We start from the raw sequence: 16816 nt of genomic DNA on the forward strand, positions 1-16816 counted from the left end.
GCTGTAAAGTCTGAGCTACTGGTTAAACGATGCCATCCTTCCTTGTACACCATTTTTTAACAATCACTTTTACGAAATGTTTTTAAATGCTTAATAGTTTTTATCTGTTTCATAACATAAACATGTATTGCAATTATATTTATGTACTTTTTATGGTTCTGCTATGTGATAACCGAATAAAAAGTTTTGATACACACTTACACTTACATAAGCTGTTGTGGACAAAATATCGTACATGCAGGGTTATGTTTCATGGTGTTTCGGCTATGGAGACATTTTCTGGAGTAGGTATATGGGTTTGGGGCTTCTTTGACCAAACCGGCAGCATGGCTGGCGCTGTGCGTCGGTCGTGCGGGGACGGGCGCAGACGGGCTTTCCTTCGGCCCGCCCGCTGCGCACGTCCGTTGCGTGTTCGCACCAGCTTCCTATTTTGTAGGCAGGGAGTTGGAACAACTAGCCCGGTAACCATCTTACCTCTCAAGATGGCGGTCGCGGGTAGTAGTCGCCAAAATGCAAGAATAAGTAAAGTCACAACTAAATTACAGCCTCTGAAGAAAGTATTTTAAAAATAAGAATTAGCACATAAATTCGGGTCCGCCCGGCTCACGCCTCAGGGGAAATCAATGTGCGCACTCGCGCCAGCTTCCTGTTTTGTAGGCAGGGAGTTGGAACAACTAGCCCGGTAACCCTCTTCCCTCCCAAGATGGCGGTCGCGGGTAGTAGTCGCCAAACCTTGGTTCCGGGACAAGGCGCCGAGTGGTGAGTGCAAAATGCAAGAATAAGTAAAATCACAACTAAATTACAGCCTCTGAACAAAGTATTTTAAAAATTAGATTAGCACATAAATTCGGGTCCCCCCGGCTCACGCCTCAGGGGACATCAATGTGCGCGCTCGCGCCAGCTTCCTGTTTTGTAGGCAGGGAGTTGGAACAACTAGCCCGGTAACCCTCTTCCCTCCCAAGATGGCGGTCGCGGGTAGTAGTCGCCAAACCTTGGTTCCGGGAGAAGGCGCCGAGTGGTGAGTGCAAAATGCAAGAATAAGTAAAATCACAACTAAATTACAGCCTCTGAACAAAGTATTTTAAAAATTAGATTAGCACATAAATTCGGGTCCCCCCGGCTCACGCCTCAGGGGACATCAATGTGCGCGCTCGCGCCAGCTTCCTGTTTTGTAGGCAGGGAGTTGGAACAACTAGCCCGGTAACCCTCTTCCCTCCCAAGATGGCGGTCGCGGGTAGTAGTCGCCAAACCTTGGTTCCGGGAGAAGGCGCCGAGTGGTGAGTGCAAAATGCAAGAATAAGTAAAATCACAACTAAATTACAGCCTCTGAACAAAGTATTTTAAAAATTAGATTAGCACATACATTCGGGTCTGCCCGGCTCACGCCTCAGGGGACATCAATGTGTGAGAGTGTATTGCAGACATATTGCAAAGAAATGTTGTTTGTGCTTCACACAACAGCCATAAAAAAGTTTCTTTCGGATGAAATCAGGACCTTACATATATGAAATGGTAGGGGGTCACAGAAATTATTTGCAGTAATATTGAGGTGCTGCGGTGTTTCTATATTGAAAACGCGTCACTATCCCTGAATATTACACGTAAACACATTTAGAATTTTGACGAGTGTGCCTATGCACTGTCTCTGATTTGGCCAAAGAGGGCATGAAAGTGCTGAAACTGGATCATAAATTCAAAGCTGTTCCTATCAGGGGCCCCCAAAATACGTTTTGCCAAGGACCCCCAAAATCTTTAAAATGTTTTATTCATAAAGCGCACGTTCACCCCTCAGCTCCTTTCTTCCAGTCCTACCTTCACTGTGATGCCCTCTAGATCTGCCAACACTCTCCTTGGCACCCCTGACGATCCTAAACCTGGCGCTTCTGCGATCCTTCTCAATACCAGGTCTGCGGTGGGACACCAACTCGAGCTTTTCCATCTGCTCGACTCACGACAGCCCGACCTGCTTTTCCTGACGGAAACATGGTTTAGGGATGACTCGCTCCCATGTTTGCTGTCTATACTTCCTCCCAATTACTCGGCCATTAGGATGGACCGCCCTGGAGGGAAGACGGGGGGCGGCGTGGCCCTAATTACCCGTTCGGATTTCCGTTTTCAAACCCTACCCTCCCCCGTGATTCCGGCCGTGGATTGCCTGGTAGTCCGCTCCATTTCTTTTGGGGTACCTTTAACATGTATTCTTCTCTACCGCCCGCCCAAATCCACTCCCGAGTTTCTATCAGCCATTGAGGATCTTCTGGCCACGCTTGTGGTGAATAATTCCGCTATACTGTTGCTTGGAGACCTTAATTATTGGCCGAATGACCAGGCGGAAGACACCAGATCCAAGGAGTTTACGGCTTTGCTCACTAGCCTAAACTTCACTCCTCAGCTTCGCACGGCTACCCATATTAAAGGCCACCAACTCGATCAAATCTGGTCTCTTAACATCCCCATGGACCTCCCAACTATTGCCCCGTGCTCTTGGTCCGACCACTCGCTCATTTGCTTCACGGCCGACCTTGGTCGACCGCCCAAACCCCCCCTGCCCAAAAACATCTGGGCCAGAAAATGGGACAAGGCGGTCCTCCCCGCAGTTTGCTCTGCCCTTGCGGCCACCAGTCCTGAGCTCTCCGACCTTTCTCTCCCTACCCAACTCTCTACCGTTAACAACTGGCTGCTAAAGGCGTGCAACTCTACTGTCCCCCTCAAGAGAGTAACCATCAAGCGCGCCCATGCGGCCAACCGTTGGTTTACCCCTGCCTTAAGGGACAAAAAGCTCGCCACCCGCAGAGCCGAACGTGCTTGGCGCCGCTCCTATTGTCCCCAGCTTAAAACTCGCTTCGTTCAGTCTATGAAGGAGTATAAACACGACATCCTAACAGCTAAGAGGGAGTACTTTTCAGGGAGAATTTTGTCGGCTGACAATCAGTCAAAGGAGATTTTTGCCACGGTCTACGAGCTCGCTGCTTCTGACCGGGCGTCCCTTAAAATCCCTCCTTCTCAGACGCTATGTAACACTCTTAGCTCTTATTTCCTTGAAAAGATTGCCCTCATTAAGGCCAACATTCCCCCTTCACCTTCGGATTCCTTCCTTGCCCCCCCTACCCTACCCACCCCCTCATTCACTGAGTTTCCCCTCCTCACTCGGGATTCTTTGCTTCCTCTCCTGGCCCGGACTAAATCGGGATCACCCCTGGATATAGGTCCAGCATTTGCTCTCATAGAGCTCTTTTCTAATTGCTATTCCCCTCCTTTGACCGTTATTAACCACTCCCTTAGTAGCGGCACTGTTCCCTCCGCACACAAGTCGGCAGTTGTCATCCCGATTCTGAAAAAGGCAGGGGCGGATCCATCTCTACCCTCCAACTACCGCCCCATCTCTCTCCTCCCTTATCTTGCGAAGGTCTCAGAGGCCCACGTCACTCGGTCTCTCAGTTCCTTCGTAGAATCCACTGGCGCCCTTTCCTCCCGACAGGCGGGCTTCCAACCGCTGCACTCTACTGAGAAGGTGGTGGTGTCAGTGATGGACCAACTTAGGGAGGGGATTGACACTGGCCGGCCACAGGCCCTAGTCCTGTTAGATCTGTCCGCCGCGTTTGACACGGTGGACCACGACATCTTGTTAACCCGTGTCCAAGCGGCGGGCATTGGGGGCACGGCCTTTGCCTGGCTCCGCTCCTTTTTGACCGACAGGGAACAGGCCGTCCAACTGGCTAACTTTACGGCCCCCCCTCGGAAGGTAACCTGTGGAGTACCACAAGGCTCGTCCATATCTCCTTTATTATTTAATTTATACATCTCACCCCTCATTATTTCTTTACAGCAGATGGAGGTCTCGGTGTTCAATTACGCCGATGACCTCCAACTCATTTTTGACCTCTCATCCTCCCCTTCCTCGTCCACTAATTTCCAAAAGGTTATGATTTTTATCCAAGGGTGGATGAACTGCAACCACCTCAAATTAAATCCGGACAAGACCGAGCTGGTCTTGACGGGGGGTGGTTGCAGCCCTTGGTCCCCTTCCTTCTGGCCCCCTTCTCTCGGTCCCCCCCCCCCTCCCAGCTCTTAAAGTTAAAACTCTGGGCATTTTCATTAACCCACAGCTTACCCTTCACACTCAGATCAATTCTGTGGTGTCTGCTTGTTTCCTCTCCCTCCGGACCATCCGGAGGGTATCACGTTTCTTTTCTGTGGCTGCACTTAAGCTCATTCTCATGGCCATGGTGCTGTCGCGCCTTGACTATGGGAATGTTATTCTTAATGGTGCCCCGGCTTACCTCATCCACCGACTTCAACTTATTCAAAATCAGGCGGCTCGCCTGATTTTTGGCCTTTCAAGGTCCAATCATACGACTCCCTTGCTTCAGTCTCTCCACTGGCTCCCTGTGAGAGAGAGGGCGCTTTTCAAGCTGGGCTGTACTACCTATCAGGCCAGAGCTGGGACCGCCCCCACTTTCCTGTGTGAAGCTATCTCCCCGTATGTTCCGCCCAGAGAACTCCGCTCTACCCACCTGTCCCTTCTGTCAGTCCCTCGTTTTAGGAAACAGAAGGCTGGTGGGGCCAGATTTGCCGTGCTGGCCCCATCGTTTTGGAACTCACTCCCACTTTCCCTCAGAATGTCTCCCTCCTATCTGGAGTTCCGTAAGCAATTGAAGACTCTTCTGTTTTCCAGGTCTGTTGCAGCTTAGCTCGTTCCCCACTGACTCTCGGCTATCTAGCGCCATGGAACCGGTTTCGGTATAAGAGCGCTTTACAAATATTTTAAAATTCAAATTCAAATTCAAGGGTATCTTGGTGCTGAATAACAGATGATTATTGTTACCCTACTCAATGGTACTCATTTTATCGACCACAGAAGGATGAAGGGCTAAGTGGACCTGCCGGGATTTGAACCTGTTGCAGTGCAGTCATTACAGGCCCCCACAGTGGATGCAATAGTCCACTAAGTCACAAGACCCGGCTTTCTAAATAACCATAGGCCTAGAAGTCCCAGCATGCTTAGCGCAAGCTTATTCCTCGACCTCGTGGCGCTGAGGCCTCTAGTTCGCATCGCTGTAGGTTATGAGTCAGACAGAGGGACCAGCACCCTTGCCACTGACAGGATGTGATCAAAGTTACAATAGCAGTGTCCGATAACTCTGATATAAAAGAGTCGCCTGTGCAGTCAATCTGGTTCCGGATCAATGTTTCTGGCATGAGCTGACAAGCTTCCCTGGGCTGAGCCTGTGACTAAGACACCTTGTTGTTGTAAGGTTTGGGGGGGAGAAGCCACTGAAAGAGAGAGGCCTTTGTTGTAGCTTAAAAAAAAAATGAGTCTTAGACATGGCCCTTCAGATGAAAGCAGTGTGGCTGGCCTGAGTTAAACTGTAATTTTAAAAGTGCCAATTACTTTCCAAACCATCTAGCTTGAAGTTAGTCACCTGGATGTGACACACACAGGCTTGTTTTTCTGTGACCTTGAAGGAAAGGATTAGCTGCTGCTGTATGGTACTACAAAGGGCAATGACTAACTGTGGTACATGATCCGAAGGCAAGGAAATAGGGGGGTTCAGGCTCCTGAAACTGTTCTTTTCATGGATGCAATGAACAGGAATAAATAGCCTGGTTTAGAGTTGGGTGCTAAGACAAAAAAAATCCTCCGTTTTGTGGAGAACATGGTAAACCCTGTGCAGGGGAATTCTCTGCTATGAAGAATGCTCTTTAAGAATTAATCATTCTTCACTATCCTATGGCGGAAGTAATTTCGCTGAAGGGTTCTCCGACTGTAGGATGTGTTGAAGTCTGTTTCCCATGCAGGGCAGTGTTTGCACAGCCTTTGTGGCTGATTGTTGGGGAAGGAGGATCTCCTGAAGAAAAGGTCTCTGGTTTTTTTTTTGAGAAAGCTAATATTAAAAAAAAAAAAAAAAACTTGCACACCCCTGGGCATGCCTATGGTCTTGTCCGAATTTTATGACTCACTCCCAGGTCCTGCACCTTCATCCAGATATATTTAAGGGATTTCTTCCATAAAAGTAGCAATCAGCTTTTATATATTACAGCACAAGTGTGTCCCTCATCAGTTAGGTTTCGTTTGCAAGATCAGGGCCCAGCTCGGATGCACTCCACAGGGACATTAGTAACTTACATCTCTCCTGACTCGGGTTGGCAAGTCGGTGGCAACACCGATCCCCCCTCAATGATGAGCAACCATAAGGGGGCACCTTCAAACCGCATTCAGACATACACCCGCGCTTCATCGGGTTCCAAACCCCAAGAAGTTGCCCTATATGAATAAACCCATAACCTCTAACATGCAATCTGCAACAAGAAGTGCTTAGAGCCCAGATAATTAGTGAGGGAGGCCAAATAAAAATCATGTCACATTGCAGGATACGAGCAAAAAACAAACAAACACATAGCCTGCTTAAGATTTACTTCTAAAACCAGAACCCTGCAAAGTAGGTCTCAGGTATACATTGAATTGCAGATTTCAGGAACCCACCTGCTGTAATAAATACAGAAACGCTACTTAATAAACGCCGGTTAGTGCCAGGTGAGGCTTGGCTTTGCTGATGTTAAGAGAGGGCTGGGAGAGTGACAGTGTTTTCACTTGTTTCTCATTCTTGGAGGTGGGCAGAGAGATGCCTTGTTCAGGAGCAAACATCTGCCAGGGGCCCGTTTGACTGGTGTAGTAGCGCAGTCTATCTTTAGCTCCTCGCTCTTACCACCTACACTTCCTCTAGACTAGCCATATGCCTCCTTAATGTTTGCTGGCAAGGGCCCCGAAAGCTGTTTTTAAGATTCGACAGCAGCTGCACGTGGCTGTCGCGCCGAATATACACTTCGAGGATTTACTAAGGAGAGTTGCACAGACAGTTCTGTTCTGTGCGCTCCTAAGAGCAAGGGTGCTTCTTTTAAAACTGTTTGCACTTTTTACACACTCCTTGCACTTATTACACATGGGTCATTTTTCAATAACTGCCCCAGTGGGTGCAAGGGGCATTTGCACTTGTGTTTTTCCCCAGTGGCACTTTGGTATTAAAGAAAGGGCCACAGACACTTGTAGGACTCTGAGAGTTATAATGAACTTGCAGGCATACATTTTGCACATTCACAAATGGTGCAGTCCCTCTTTTTTCTGGGGGCGTGGGGCAATGCAAGTGAGGGAACGCCTTTGCCACTGTATCCACCACCATATTGTGAGCACTGCAGTTTCAGTTTCTTTATTTTTGCATAGTTAACTAAAACCATTCCAAGAATAACACTTAAAAGAATACAAATTTAGCCAAACATTCAATATAATTTCATCCATCTTTGCTACCTTTTTAAGCGCTGTAATTATAAAAGGAAAATCTTTAAGTAAAACCATTAAAACCCCAAAGGTAAAGAAGGTTCATTACAAGGTAAACAAGCATTTACAATGCAACGGTCTCACCTTTGCAAAAGTTAGCGCTATTGGCATTGTAAATGACAAATTTCTTATTCATGTGTTGGTTTTGAAAACAGATAAATAAATGGCATTGTCATTTCCAATGTCAATAGCTTAATCTCTCGCAAATGCCACACACAAACATACAGACCCACACACACAGCCCCACACACACACACACACAGAGCCCACCACACACAGAGCCCCCCACACACACACAGAGCTCCACACACACACACACACACAGAACCCCACACACACACAGAACCCCCCCCCACACACAGAGCCCCCCCACACACAGAGCCCCACACACCCAGAGAGAGACCCCCACACGCACAGAGCCCCCCACACACACAGAGCCCCCCCACACACACATTCTCCCACACACACACAGCCCCACATACACAGAGCCCCCCACACACACAGAGCCACACACACACGCACACAGAGCCACACACACACACAGCCACACACACAGAGACACACAGAGCCACACACAGAACCCCCTTACACACACAGAGCCACACACACACAGAGCCACACACACACACAGAGCCACAAACACACACACAGAGAGCCACACACACACAGAGCCACACACACACACAGAGCCACACACACACACACAGAGCCCCCCCACACACAGAGCCCCCAAACACAGAACCCACACACACACACAGAGCCCCCAAACACACAGAGCCCACACACACACACAGAGCCCCCACACACAGAGCCACACACACACAGAACCCCACACACACAGAGCCCCCCACACACAGAGCCCCACACACACAGCGCCCCACACACACAGAGCCCGACACACACACAGAGCCCCCCCAAACACACAGACCCCACACACACACAGAGCCCCCCCACACAGAGCCCCCCCACACACAGAGCCACACACACACAGAACCCCACACACACAGAGCCCCACACACACAGAGCCCCACACACACAGCGCCCCACACACACAGAGCCCGACACACACACAGAGTCCCCCCCACACACACAGAGCCCCCCACACACACAGCCCCACACACACACACAGAGCCACACACACACACACACAGAGCCACACACAGACACACACACACTGAGCCCCACACACACACACAGAGCCACACACAGAGCCACACACACAAACTCTGACACTCCAAGCCCACTCAAATAAGCCACAGCGCAGAACACACTGACAGAATTCTTCTGGCAAGAGACAAACAATGGCAAAGCCGTGCCAGGAGGGCGTTCATTGACAGCCCTTCAGGAGGTAACTTATACTGACAGGACACAGCTGAAAGTTAGCTGAAAGTGACAGGGTCCTGATTTACAGAGGCACAAACTGACCTGGAATTCTGGGCCAAGATTTTGGTACTCTCTCGATCTAAAATGAGTCATGTTAATTAAGATGTCCACAAACTGCTTTTTGGGGTCATTCTCAAAGATGGGCTCACATCTCTTCTCCTACCGCCAGAGTGTTTTTGGAGGAAAACTAGTGTATGGACCTAGCTTGAGCCTTTGGGCGGAAAAATGGTTAGTGAAATTACCGGAACAGAGAAACACTCTGAATGACGTTGTGAGAAGTGTGGAAATCAGTAAAACGTTGTTCAAGCTGCTGTTGCTACACAACAGTATTCATAAGGTTGCTGTCAAGAGGGGTGTTCTCCTGACAACCGGGGCATTCCCCGGTCAGGTGACTGGGGAGGGGGTGTTGCTTACTGTAACTGTAAATTCAAATATTCGCTGAGACAACTCTGCATATAAAAAGAACCCTGAACATCAGAACCTTACAAAAGGATGATGCTGTAATTGAAGAAGTCCATTGACAACTCTACCATGAAACGCATCTGACAGGGTCGATTTTGAACTGCTAAAAGGTGAGGAAATCCATACCAGGTTACGTGTTTACCCTCGGGGGGCGGTCGGCATGGAATACAGGTGATGGGTGACAGGCACTACGGGAAGCTCACAAGACAAGTGAATGGTACGCATGGGTTTAGTTTGGATATATAAAGTGACAAAAACGAAACAGTGAAAATCCAGCCTCGACATCCTGTCTTATTCCCGGTGTTAGTGTACTTAAGGAGTCCCTCTCCACCTCTGCCATCCTGACGTCCTTTGGCTTTAAAAACTAGTTGAACTGGGTTAGTTTGAAGGATGGAATACTTGACTGTTTTCTTTTTGCCACTCAACCAGCCTCACTTCCTTGCTGTCTGGCGTGAGGTTTCCTATACGCTTTTCTGATGTAATGAAGGTGACGTGTTCAAGAATCCAATATCTGGAATTGGACCTATATACACCACCTACAGCATGAATAAACTCCAAACCCGACACCATTTAGGAGGGACACTGCGTGTTCTCGAAACCCCCAACCCCCCAAAAATTGTCTAAGTTCTCACCGAGTCCCTCTTTCTCCATCCTGAAATTCAAATGCAACCAATGAACAAAAACCACCACCATTATCCACCATTTGCTGCAGAATCCTGGCTTGAATGGTTCCAGATGTTTTGATACGGAAAGATACGTGATGCACTACTGTCTCTATAGCAATGCTTACATTGGAAAGCACCGGAAACAATTATTTCATTAACGTTTTACAATTTGATTCTTTTAGGCTGATATGTGTCAAGAAATATAAAAAGTTGACATGTAATTGCTACTACCAAACAGAGTTTGGCTGATACCATCTTTTTCGAGGTTATTGAATGTGAAAATAAAACATGCATAACGTGCTTGTAAAATTAATTATTTCTAAAAACAAAAGTACTTAAGAAAATGTTTCCCATACTACACTGGGTGCCCCTGCAAGGAACAGTGAGGAGCATGAACACGTTTGAGCAGTCGAGACCGAGACCCCCTTCCCCCTGCTTTGTTTTGCTGGTTTGAGAAGACCGTGCCCGCCTGCCCGTCCCCGGAGCTCCCCCGCCTGCTCTCCCACTTGATGGGCTAATTGAATAATGTCTTTTTGTCACGGAGACAACGGAACACGTGCTTGGAGTAATTAATGACGTTATTAGGCGTTCCACAAACCTAAGAACAGACAGACACAGGTACTGCCCCGAGCAGCGCTGTAATGGTACATCAGTGTTATTAGCCAATAAAGTCTAGGATGAGGGTACAATGGCCAAACTTCGTCGTGCTCCATGAAAAGGCTGCCACAAACCTTCGCAACTTTCTATGCACCAAAGTACTGGCCAGACTCAGGCGCCACTGGGAGGAGGAAAGACACGGCCCCCTCTCTACTCCACTCACCAGACTGTTGTGGGGACTCCCCTATTATAACTATCACAAAACACCTCGGGTCTAGGACAAAAGTCAAGAAGTGAGAAAGGCAAGGGTCAGTATGTGTGCAACGCTAAGACAACAGCCTCCTAGGTCGGAGAAGAGAGCCTTGTCTGCCAGAACCCATCATTCACGAGATGTGATTTTTAATCATTTGGAATAGGCCTTCTCCCACACGGCAACCCAGTCTAAGAAATTAACTGGGATAGCCTTAGTTGGTGGAAGGACTAAAGGATGGCTGATGGCTCCGCATAGAACACTCTGGAACCCAAAGACATATCTGAATGTTACGTGAAGAGGGTTGCAAAGGAAGAAAAAAGAAAAAAGTGCAGCGCAAAATAATAAAAAGGTGTCTTAAAAATGACTAACGGAACTCTATTCCAATTTTATTCTTAGAGTGCCCTTGTCATGGTTAAAAAGCAGTATGTAGACACTTGCGATTCTCAAGATGTCAGACAAAGTGATAGGTCGACATGTGTCTGCCCTCATAAAGATCTACTAGTATCAGGGCATTCCTCAGGACCAAGCAAACAAATAAAGCTGCTGCTACATATCAATTGTGAAAAAATTAAATATATACAGTGAAAAAGTCACATGAGACATTTCGTATACTCCACCGGTAATGTCCAACTATGCAGGAGTGGAAGTAATTACCGGAAACCTGGAAGAGAAAAACAATTTGTATACAAGTTTAAGAATATTGATACCCACACCTAACTCACTTTCAATAGATCTGCCTCTCTCAACTGCGAGGGCATATAAACAATCCATTAGTGGTCCCAACATGGTCTGTAAAGTACACACACTTACCCATATCAATTGGGTGTCACCCTCACCTGTACCTGGTCACTACTCAGGGAAGGGGGCCCCGCTCTGCAACAAACAGAAAAACGAAGTCCATGATAAAGCTATATCACGACAAGTCTGTCTGTTGCATGATTCTTGCTCATTAAAACTCTGACAAAGAACATACAGCACTCTCACAAGAAAGTGTGATATACACATTCACAGTCTTCTTCGCTTATTGGTTTGAAGATTTCAAAAAGCGGCTCCCGCAACTCTCGCACTCAGTTTAGTATATATGTATATACACCACTGAAAAGCCTCAGTTGTATCTCCAATTCATTAAAAAAGGGGGGTCTACGCAGTCCTATCTAATCGACATAACTGTGAGCCAATACCATAGATTAACCCATGTATGCAGACAAAACAAAGATTCCTGGGCACAGCTGCCTTAGCTCTATAACCACAATATGTCTATGGTAAACAAACGTTCTCTTGGATCGGAGTGCTGACAAGATTCCCGGTGAGCGCCCCAGGACCTCAGCAACTCCTCACCGTGTATGTAGCTAGATAACAACACGGATAGCTGTAAATGTTCATTATGTCTGTGTTACACACACAGTCCCGTAAACAGGAGTCTTCCCAGGATTATCGGCAGAGACCTACCGAACCATTTGACCCCATGCCACAAAAACCTAACACTGGTTTGCCTATCCGTCGGTACCCTGGGGCGGTCATTGAGTAATGATCGGAGGTACCGGCGGCGGCCAATGCTGCTGCTTTTAACAGGGACCTGGAGACGCGGCCGTGTATGCGAAAGGGGTCCTCATGGGTTGCCCTGACCATGCCTGCATGCATATCCACGGCTAAACTCGCAATGCGCATGTCGGCAAGGACAAACACTGATCAGTACATCGGTCAAGTGATACGGGCATTTCTAGTAACAACGCGAGCGCTGGACCGATTCTAGTTTGTGTCTCAATAAAGTTAAACACAAAGGGCCAGATGTAGGTAATCCCTGATTACCGATTCTTAAATACCGAATCATACTGATTGCCATGCATTGCCATAGTCGTCCTCTGAAGTGGAAGGTAAATGCTATGTGTGGATGCGCTCCTTGTGACAGGGCACAATGCTGTCACTCACAGTGAAGTTATCCAATGGCTAAAGTGGGCTGTCCTGATGTCTATGCTGTATGCTGCAGTGGGCAGAAACAAAATGTGAATGACACAGCAACAGACCAATGAATGAAAAGGGTTGGATGGAAGTCCGTATAAGAAAGAATAGTATATTTATAATTTTAGTAAAATCTAAAGCTATTGAATAACGCCACACCTTATAAGTTGAAGAGTTTGATATTGAAAGTGTATGAGTGCATATCGGAACAGATGGGTCAGGACTGGGCAAGAACAATGAAGGGTTTTCAATTGAGCAGATTGTATTTGAGCAGGCATACAAAGTATGGGATATGACAATATACCAATGAGACAAGTAACTCTTAATTTAAATAACAGATCCTTAAGGGCGTGTAGCAAGGTGATGGGTGGGTAAGCTCCTGTGGACAGGTCTGGTGGGAACGGGGCAGGAGAAGGGGGCTACCCCGATCCTGTGACTGTGGGGGCGGAGGGTAATTGGGATGGGAAAACTGAATTATAGGAAAACTGAAGCAAGAGAAACGAGGGCAGTTCCAGTTTCAGTTCATTGATCAATAAAGGTGAAGGATGATGTTATGATAAACCAGCTTGTGCTCTGAGAACACAATAATGGAGATGTGATCCATCAGTCATACAATATTCAGCATAATTGTACATATAAGGAACAGTTTTTGTTAATTCATCCATTCATTCATGGCAAAGCTACCACCAGGAAAGCTGCCAAAAATTAAAGCCCAATGTTTAGCTATGTTCATGCCTCAATTCCCAGCGGGCAAAGGCACACACAATGCGGTAACCCACAGCTCGGCGTTTCGTCTCTGTAAATGAGTGGGTCATTTCCTCGCTATGATGCCAAATTGCACTTTTTTGGACAGGTTTTATAATGGCTTGTATTGTTGCAGGGATTCTGCTGAGAAACAGAACTGTGCCTGGACCACAGGACTTCAGAATGGGAGGACCATGTCAACACACCACATTAACACCCAATGAGCCCAAATCTAGACTAACTCATAATACCTCCTAATCCTTTCAGAGAGACAAGTGAATTGGTATCCCAGAACACAACTCCAGTCCTCAGGGAACCCCGGGAAAACAGATCAGTCCCTTTCGTGTTTCTCACCCATGCGTCATCCACAATACAACAAAGAGAGACAGGAGGAAAGTTTAAAAGATTTATTAACTCTGTCATGCTCTCCTATGAAGCTGGTTATTTATTAGACATATATAAATCAACAACAGGCCGAACAGAATAAAAAGCCCGAACAGGATAAAAGATATACTTTGCTACTCTAATCTCCCTCTGCGTGAATAATAGGCGAGCTCAGTAATTAGGTTAAAGGATCTCTGGAATTACCATATAATGGGTAGGTGTTCTGCATGCACGACCTTCGTGCTCTGCAAGAAATCATGTGTATATGATTTAAAGGTGCTCTGAGAAACACAGCATCTGGGGGCAGATTTACAAGCCCCTGTAAAGTCGGGCCTCAGGCCCGCATGACCAGAATGAACACACGCAGACACTTGGTATGGTGGTATCGTAACTGAGCATGAGCAGGCTGTCTTCCTGGTGATGGCGGTGCGCACTCTGAGACCTGCTGTTGCCAGGTGGTTAGCGGGACGCTGTGTGGTGCCCTGGTGCAGCTGGTCCGTGGGGCACAGTGCCGCTTCGTTGGTCGCAGGGTGCAACTGCCTATCCACTTTGGCCCGGAGATATGTCTGTCCTTCAGTGCGTTGTGCCAGGGGAGCCACCAAGTGGCGCTGCGGTCGTCTTGGTGGTGTGCCCTGGTTGCTGGAGGCTTTGGGCTTCCTGGGAGCCTTTGGTGACGTGCATCCTGTTGGGGTGGGCGCAATGTGCCCCGTCTTGTGTGCTTCTCTTGGGGCTTACTATCTTGCTGGGCTTTGCTGTCTTTTGCCGTCGTAGTACAGGGCCCCTGGTTGTATCCCTGTCACGCCGTGACTGCATGTACTGGCAGATCTTAGCAGGTGTCTAGCCGCTTCTTCAATGACATGCAGCGAGCGGCTGACGTGTGTTGAGGCTTGCTGCTTCTGTGGGGGCAGCACATCCTTCTTCAGTCTTGTCTGCGAGGAGGCATGGTCACTGCAGGAGACTCTGGTCAGTCCTCCTTGCGGTTGTTGGCTGAGGTGAGTCTTGGCTTTTGTCTTCCAGGAGTGGTGGGAGCTATAAGCTGCCCCAACCGGCTTCGCTTCCCTCCTCGTGAACCTCAGCTGTGTCAGCCTAGCGAAAGAAACATGTTGGCGCCCTGCAGCCCACTAACTTTCTGTGCTAGGGCGTGCTGTGGGCACTCCCTGTAAAACAGGGTGTAGGGGTACGGTTCACTTTCCGCAGTACTGCACTGTGTCACTAAGGGGTATTGCCCTTGTTTGCCAAAGCTGTTGAAGTCAAATGCTTACTGGCCTGTGTACTTGGAGAGGCAGAAGTGTGGACATGAGGCACTTCTCTTTCGTGATACTGGCTTCTTGAGCCTCAGTGTAACTCTGTCTCCAGGCAGAGCTCCTAATAGGAGCAGGGGAGCTGCTGGCTTCTAGGCGCTGGGGCTCGCTTCTAGGTGCTGGGGCTCCTCCGCTATATCCTGCATCACATTGCTGCTTTGGATCCTCAGGTGCGAGGCAGGCATGCCACCGCCAGGTGTGGCTAACTTCGATGCTGCCGACCGCTACTGCTTCCTCCTGTGCGCCGGCCTCGCGCTGTAGGCGCTGCAGGTGTTGTCCCTTCAGCAGCCGCATCTCCGGAGTGACACTGATGCTGCTGATCCTCACGCCTACAGGGCAATCCCTGGAGCAGCTGCAGAGGCGCGTGGGGGCTTGGCAAGGGCGGCCGCCCGCTCCTTACATGTATGCGAGTAAGTGCCCGTCTTGCGGCTGTAGAGTCAGGCGTTCAGGGTGGGGCGGCCTGTACTCGTCTCCGTGCTAGTTGTTGTGTGGCTCTGGTGAGCGCTACCAGCACGTAGGTGCGATACAGGTCCCACCGCCGGGATGGCAGGAGCGCGGCGCTTTTGAAGTCCTATTGCTAGCGCTGAGGGAGTACAGATGCGCTCACCGCTGGCCTTTCCTTTCAGGGCAGCAAGTAGTCGCGCTAGCTAACGCGTGTCGGTGCAGGTAGCCAGTTCATTCGATCCGGGTGCAATCTAGGGAGATGCGTCACGTTGTAAAGCCCTGCGACACATGAAATCTGCATCAGGTTTCATGTGGGAGTTCCGGGGCAGGGTGGGCGTTCCATCGCAGAACCGTCTCGGAAAAGTGCCTAAGTGAAATCTACAAGATTTCACCTAGTCACTTTTCTGACGCCGCTGAGTCAAAACTTTGCGCCTGCTTGAAGCAGGTGTAATGCGTGACGCACCATGTTGAGGCTAGGCCAGGTTGGCACAGTGCTGGAGTTGCGTCATGCCCACGACACAACACTAGCACTGCGCCAACCTTAAGCCGGCAGATGCGACACGCATCTGTTTATCCTTGCGCCATGATGCGCCACATTGTAAATGCGGCGCATCTGTTGTGGCGCAAGGGTAAACTTGCGTCGTGCATCTTTCCTGGTGCATCCCTGCTGATTTGCAGGGATGCGCCAGAAGTTGTAAATCTGCCCCCTGGATTCTAGTGCTGTGTCTATCAGGCGAGCCATGTGGTGTTTGTTTGACCTTGTACGATTTGTGCAGACTGAGTCTCATGAAGCTGAACTAAATGACAAAAAGCATGCCCCTTGCCCCCCTTTATTTCTGAAATAACAGCACTGTGAAGAAATAACATTTGTAACGTGTGCAAACGAAAAGCAGCTAGTTACTTACACACAAACTAACATAATGGAAAATCAGTGGGCCCTGAAGGGAAAACTCACAACTGTATTTGCGTAGGTTTTCTGGCGTTGCATATTTTTTTAAGGACTCTCAAATCTTGGACAAGTGAGCTTTTAGACCTCATCTAACATTTAAAGAGGGCATTTCAAAATTCTAGGAAACCATATTCCAAGAACCCACACGACCCCTTCCGGGATTTAAAAAAACCTCCATCGCATGGTGTAATCAGCGAAGTTTCAAGAGCAGACGATGGTTTCGGGGGCTCAGACTTCAGGGGTGGAGTTCTGGTGGATCTACCTCGCGCTCGTATGTGATGATTTGGGGTGCTAGGGGAAGAGGTGGGAGAGTCCTGGGCAGGAAGTGGGCCTTACGGAACA

This window comes from Lissotriton helveticus, chromosome 5_1, assembly GCF_964261635.1.
Source record: "Lissotriton helveticus chromosome 5_1, aLisHel1.1, whole genome shotgun sequence".
NCBI lineage: Eukaryota > Metazoa > Chordata > Amphibia > Caudata > Salamandridae > Lissotriton > Lissotriton helveticus.